The following is a 6,839-nucleotide window of genomic DNA, read 5'->3' as shown; positions in this document are numbered from 1 at the left end:
ATCAATCAAATCAAATTTTATTTATATAGCCCACATTTACAAAATACAGTTTGTCACATGGGGCTTCACAGGGTTGGTAACATCCTCTGTCCTTAGACCGTCAGCCAGGGTAAGGAAAAACTACCGAAAGAGAAACCCTTTCAACAGGGAGAAAAGAGAAAGGTAGAAACCTTAGGGAGAACCACAGGTGACGGATCCACTCCCTGGACGGACAGACGTGCAATAGATGTTATCAGAACATACATTGTACAAATACATAAAAACCAATGAAGAAAAAAAAGTCGTGGTAGTGGCAGTAGTCCTGTGCTCCTCCTGTTCACCGGTGGCAGCAGAACTGTAAAAGAGTGGGACCAGTTTCCTAAGTGTATACATGGTGGTCGGTATGAATATAGGACAGGACAGAAGAATAAAGTAAGACCGTAGAGTCTGTGTCCTCATTATAAGTGCAAGATGAAGTGAAATGAAATGAAATGCAATGCCCCCCAGCAGTCTAGGCCTATAGCAGCATCTTTTTAGACTGTTCTAGTCGGGGCATGTTTAATCTAATTTAGGCTATAGGCTATACTATACAAATGGGTTTTGAGTCTCACTTTAAAGGACGAGACAGAATCTGACTCTCTTACTGAGAGTGGGAGCTGGTTCCACAGGAGAGGAGCCTGGTAACTAAAAGTTCTACCACCCGTTCTATTTTTATTTATTTTAGGGATGACCAATAGATTCGAATTTTGGGAGCGCAGTGATCTATTTGGTTTGTATGGGGTAATTAAATCACAAATGTATAATGGGGCTTGATTATTTAGGGCCTTGTATGTGATTAAAAGTATTTTAAAGTCTATTCTACTTTTTACTGGGAGCCAGTGTATTGAAGCCAAGACGGGGGTTATATGTTCTCGTCTTCTAGTTCCGGTCAGTATGCGTGCTGCCGCATTCTGGACCAGTTGAAGGCTTCTTAAGGACTTATTGGGACATCCTGATAGTAGCGAATTGCAATAATCCAGCCTGGAGGTTATAAAGGCATGGATTAGTTTTTCAGAATCTGGTCGTGATAACATTTTTCTAATGGATTTAATGTTACGTAGGTGGTAGAAGGCTGTTCTACAGGTTTGGTTAATATGTTTTTGTAGTGATAAATCCTGATCAAACAGGACACCCAGGTTCCTTGCTTTACCACAGGGGACTGGGGTAGAACTACCTATGGTTATAGTTAGATTTGACAATGGTGCTCTTATATGTTTAGGCCCTAAAACTATGACCTCAGTTTTTTCTGTGTTAAGCATTAGAAAATTCTGGGTCATCCATGTCAGAATGTCTCTAAGACAATCTTGGATTTTAATTAAGGGGTTTGGGTCATCTGGCCGTACCGATACATACAATTGGGTGTCATCTGCATAGCAATGAAAGTTTATGTTGTGCTTCCTGATGATGTTGCCTAGTGGCAGCATGTACAAAGTGAAAAGAATTGGGCCAAGCACGGAACCCTGAGGAACTCCATAGTTCACTTTAGTGAGTATGGAGGATTCCTCATTTACGTTAACAAATTGAAACCTGTTCGACAAATAGGATTTGAACCAGGCAAGTGCTGATCCTTTAATCCCGACATCTTTTTCCAGCCTATGTAACAGGATCTCACGGTCAATTGTGTCGAACGCTGCGCTGAGATCCAGAAGGACCAGGATAGACGCCAGTCCCTTATCAGAGGCCACGAGAACATCATTTTGTACTCTCAATAGTGCAGTCTCTGTGCTATGATGGGTTCTAAACCCAGATTGAAATTTTTCAAATAGATTATTGTCATGCAGATGATCACACAATTGGGAAGCGACAGCTTTTTCTAAGATTTTAGAAATAAAAGGTAAATTTGAAATGGGCCTATAATTAGCTAGAGTGCCAGCGTCCAGAGAAGGCTTTTTAAGTAATGGTTTAATTACTGCTATTTTGAATGCCTCTGGGACACAGCCACTCAGTAGGGACATATTTATTTGTTGTAATATTATGTGACCTATTTGGGGAAGGGACTCTTTAACTAGTCTAGCTGGTATAGGATCCAGCTGACAGGTGGTTGATTTAGCAGCGGAGACCAGAGACCTTAGCTCGGGGAGATTTAAAGGGTTAAATTCATTTAATTGTAAGATTGGAGTCACCATTGTGTCTAGGTTATTCATGCTAAACTGCATTTTGGTCATGTGTGGAGGAAGGAGGTGATTAATTTTATCTCTGATTTTATCTATTTTGTCATTAAAAAATGTTAAAAAGTCGTTACTACGCAGAGATAGAGGTATTTTTGGGTTGATTACATTTTGGCTCTCTGTCAGCCTGGCTACAGTGCTGAAAAGGAACCTGGGATTGCTCTTATTTTTGTCTATTAACTCTGAGTAATAAGTTGTTTTTGCATGTTTCAGAGCTCTTTTGTAATTATCAAAGCTGTTCCTCCACAGGACATAGTGACTGTCGTTATGTGTGGAACGCCATGCTCTTTCTAATCTCCTTGTTTCTAATTTTAAGGCGCGAGTTTGGGTATTAAACCATGGGGCGGATTTATTTTGAGACATAATTCTCTTTTTTAGGGGGGCTACATTGTCTATGACAGTTTTTAAAGTTAAGTTTGTTTTATTTACTATATCATTAAATTTTGTGGGGGATATTGTCATGTAATTTTCTAAATCTGAATCTGTGTAACAGAAACTTGACTGAAGGGCAGAAGAGAGCTGTTCGTGGAACTGTTGCACGGAGCTCTCAGATAAACAGCGACTATAATAATGGTGCTGTCTAGAATTATGAGCGTGTGTGGCTATAAATTCAAAAGAGATGAGAAAATGATCAGACAGAAGGGGATTTTCATTAAATACCACCATGTTATATATGTCAATGCCATAGGTTAGAATAAGGTCTAGGGTGTGCTTGTGGCAGTGAGTAGGTTTGTTAACCTGTTGTTTGAAGCCAATTGAGTCGAGCAGAGCTTTAAAGGATGAGCTCAGACTGTCATTGGCTACATCTATGTGGATGTTAAAATCGCCGACTATGATAATTCTGTCAGAACAGAGAACTAATTCTGACAAAAAATCTGCAAATTCAGCTAAGAAATCAGAGCATGAATTTGGTGGGCGATACAGGATAATTAATTGAAGCCTGTTATTCTGCTTAAGGCTATGGTCTAACAGACATAAGCTGAGATGCTCAAATGATTTATAGTGACATGTGGTTTGGGGGGTGAGCGAAAGTGTACAGTTAAATATTGCTGCGACCCCTCCACCTCTGCCATGTCCTCTAGGGTTATGGGCGTTAGTGTGGGTGGGGGGTGTCGCTTCATTTATATATGTGTAATCATCTACCTGGAGCCAAGTTTCTGTCAGACAGAGTAAATCGAAGTTATTATCATTTATTAAGTCGTTTATGATTAACGCTTTTGAGCGGAGGGATCGGATATTAAATAAACCGCACTTAATTCTCCTATCTGTTTTCGGCTCTGAAACTGCGCTAGTGCTTATTTTATTGAGGTTATTTTGATTTACTCCTCTTCTGTGTCTCCGTGACTGTTCCCTAAGGGTGGATTTAACATTTATAAGGAATCTAGGTTCCTGTAAAATAATGATTTTGGGGGATTCGCTAGACTCATATTTAATATTGTTAGTGTTAATGGTGATGGGTGACTGACGTGGCGGAAGCACAGAGAAGCGTTTTAGACTGCAACTCTGTTTCCTGGTCCCGACTGCTAATTGTCATGTTTGGGATTTAATCAACTTCGTCAGATTTCTGGAAAGGAGGGAAGCTCCATCCAGGGTGGGATGAACACCATCCCTATTTATCAGACCAGGCTTTCCCCAGAAACTTTGCCAATTTTGTATGAAGCCCACATTATTACTAGGGCACCACCTTGACAACCAGCGGTTGAATGATGACATGCGACTATACATGTCATCACTTGTCATGTTTGGCAGGGGTCCAGAGAAACATACGGAGTTCGACATGCTTTTAGCAAATGTACACACCGATTCAACACTAGTTTTTGTGACCTCCGACTGGCGAAGCCGGATGTCATTGCTGCCGACGTGAATAAAAATGTTATCGAATTTACGTTTAGCTTTAGCCAGCAGCTTCAGATTTGATTCAATGTCGCCCGCTCTGGCCCCAGGAATACAGCGGACTATGGTCGCTGGAGTCGAAAACTTAACGTTTCGTAACACAGAGTCGCCAATGACTAGGGTCGTTTTCTCAGCCGGCGTGTCACTGAGTGGGGAGAAAAAGTTTGAAACGTTAACCGGTCGGTGGCTAACCGGGGGCTTCGGCTTAGCGCTACGCTTCCTACCGCGGACAGTCACCCATTTCCCTTGGTTTCCCGGCTGCTCGGGAGCTACTGGGGGGTCTGAAGCTAATTCTAACTGTGGGGCAACGGCTTCAACGGTTAATGCTGTGGGTCTAGCTTCCACAATGTTGAGCCGTGCTTCGAGCTGGCTAATCCTCGCTTCCATGTTAACAAATAAATTACATTTAATACAAGTGCCATTATCGTTAAATGAAGACGAGGAGTGACTAAACATCAGGCACTGAGAACAAGACATAACGGAGGGGGGAGAAAGAACAGGAGAGTGGGAGAGAGAAGACATTTCTGTCTAAACTGTGTTTAAGTTTAGAATAAAACTTAGCTTCGTCTGGTTAGTTTCGTCTGGTTGGCTTAAGTTCTTCGGTTTGAGCTGCTCCAGCTTCTTAGCTGCCGTGTGCGTCTTCTTTCGGTCCTTTTCCACCGATGAATCCTCAGTAGCCGGATAGCATTAGCTACCGGCGTTAGCCGGCGTTAGAAAGATTGATATAAAAGAAAACTAATTACTGTTGTTCTGCCAACTTATCCTCCGTGAGTTATTCTCTGCGAAACAGTCCTGTTATTTCCAACAAAAGGTGGTTTTATTTAAAAAATATTTACGTGAAAAAAGTTGCTACAGGTGCGGTTTGCTAGCCCCGACTAGTTATGTGCAGACTTTATGTGCAGAATCTCACAGATGAATCCTGGTTTGCAGGAAAGCCTGACCATATCTACAGCCTACATTCACGACACTGCCCTTCTCCTCTGACAGTAAATTATGCTAACATTGCTGCATTGGGGTACGCAGTAGTGAATAATCTGAGTGCGGAATGTGCAAAAATTAAAGTATTTGAGAATCTCAGTGTGTCTCACCTCTTGAATCGCAACCTTAACGTGGTGGAGGGGTTTGAGTATCCGAATGAACCTAGGAGCTATGTTGTCGGGGGCTTAACGCCCCTGGTAGGGTCTCCCAAGGCAAACAGGTCCTAGGCGACGGATCAGACAAATAGCGGTTCAACCCCCCCCCCTTGATGAAGAAAAAGACAGCAAAGAGGTTCACGTCGCCCGGATTGGCGTCACCGGGGCCCCACTCTGGAGCCAGGCCCGGGGTTGGGGCTCGCAGGCGAGCGCCTGGTGGCCGGGTCCTTGCTCACGGGACTCGGCCGGGCTCAGCCCGAACAAGCGACGTGAGTCCGCTTTCCAGTGGGCCCACCACCCGCAGGAAGGCCCACAAGGGGCCGGTGCCTTGTGATTTGGGTGGCGGTTGTGGGCGGAGACCACGACGGCCCAATCCCTGGACAACCACTCTAGCTATGGGGACATGGAATGTCACCTCGCTGGGGGGAAAGGAGCCTGAGCTCGTGCAGGAGGTTGAGAGATACCGACTAGATATAGTCGGGCTCACCTCCACACACAGCTTGGACTCTGGGACCCAACTCCTTGAGAGAGGCTGGACCCTTTTCTACTCTGGAGTTGCCCGCGGTGAGAGACGGCGTGCTGGCGTAGGCTTACTTATAGCCCCCCAGCTTGCCAGTCGTGTGTTGGAGTTCTCCCCACTGAGTGAGAGGGTCGCTTCCCTGCGCCTTCGGGTCAGGGACAGGTGCCTCACTGTAGTTTCGGCCTACGGGCCGAACAGCAGTGCAGAATACCCGGCCTTCTTGCTGACACTGAGAGGAGTACTGGACAGTGCTCCTCCCGGGGATTCCATCGTCCTGTTGGGGGACTTCAACGCCCACGTGGGCAACGACAGTGACACCTGGAGGGGCGTGATTGGGAAGAACGGCCTCCCCGATCTAAATCCGAGTGGTGTTTTGTTATTGGACTTCTGTGCTAGTCACAGTTTGTCCATAACAAACACCATGTTCAAGCATAAAGGTGTCCACCAGTGCACTTGGCACCAGGACACCCTAGGCCGGAGGTCAATGATCGACTTTGTAGTCGTGTCATCTGACATCCGGCCGTATGTATTGGACACTCGGGTGAAGAGAGGGGCTGAGCTCTCAACTGATCACCACCTGGTGGTGAGTTGGCTCCGCTTACGAGGGGCAAAGCTGGATAGACCTGGCAGACCCAAACGTATCGTGAGGGTCTGTTGGGAACGTCTGGCAGAATCCCCGGTGAGGGGGGCCTTCAACTCCCACCTCCGGGAGAGTTTTGAACAGGTCCCGAGGGAGGCTGGAGACATTGAGTCTGAGTGGACTATGTTCTCCACTTCCATTGTTGATGCGGCTGTCCGAAGCTGCGGACGTAAGGTCTCCGGTGCCTGTCGTGGCGGCAATCCCCGAACCCGGTGGTGGACACCGGAAGTAAGGGAAGTAGTCAACCTCAAGAAGGAGTCCTATCGAGCCTGGTTGGTTCGTAGGACTCCTGAAGCAGCCGAAAAGTACAGGCAGGCCAAGCGGACTGCAGCTCGGGCAGTCGCGGAAGCAAAAACTCGAGTCGGGGAAAAGTTCGGGGAGGCCATGGAGGAGGACTATCGGTCGGCCTCGAAGAAATTCTGGCAAACCATCCGGCGCCTCAGGAAAGGGAAGCAGTTTCCCACCAC

At 45.8% G+C, this 6,839-nt stretch overlaps 1 protein-coding gene across 1 annotated transcript in view; it reads left to right on the top strand.

Annotated features, from left to right (window-relative positions):
- LOC103397161 (membrane-associated phosphatidylinositol transfer protein 2-like) overlaps nucleotides 1–6,839 on the top strand; it is an 86,341-nt gene that overhangs the window by 18,422 nt on the left and 61,080 nt on the right.

The sequence above is a fragment of the Cynoglossus semilaevis genome, chromosome W (assembly GCF_000523025.1).
Source record: "Cynoglossus semilaevis isolate Cse_v1.0 chromosome W, Cse_v1.0, whole genome shotgun sequence".
NCBI lineage: Eukaryota > Metazoa > Chordata > Actinopteri > Pleuronectiformes > Cynoglossidae > Cynoglossus > Cynoglossus semilaevis.
This window is presented reverse-complemented; position numbering and strand designations above follow the sequence as displayed.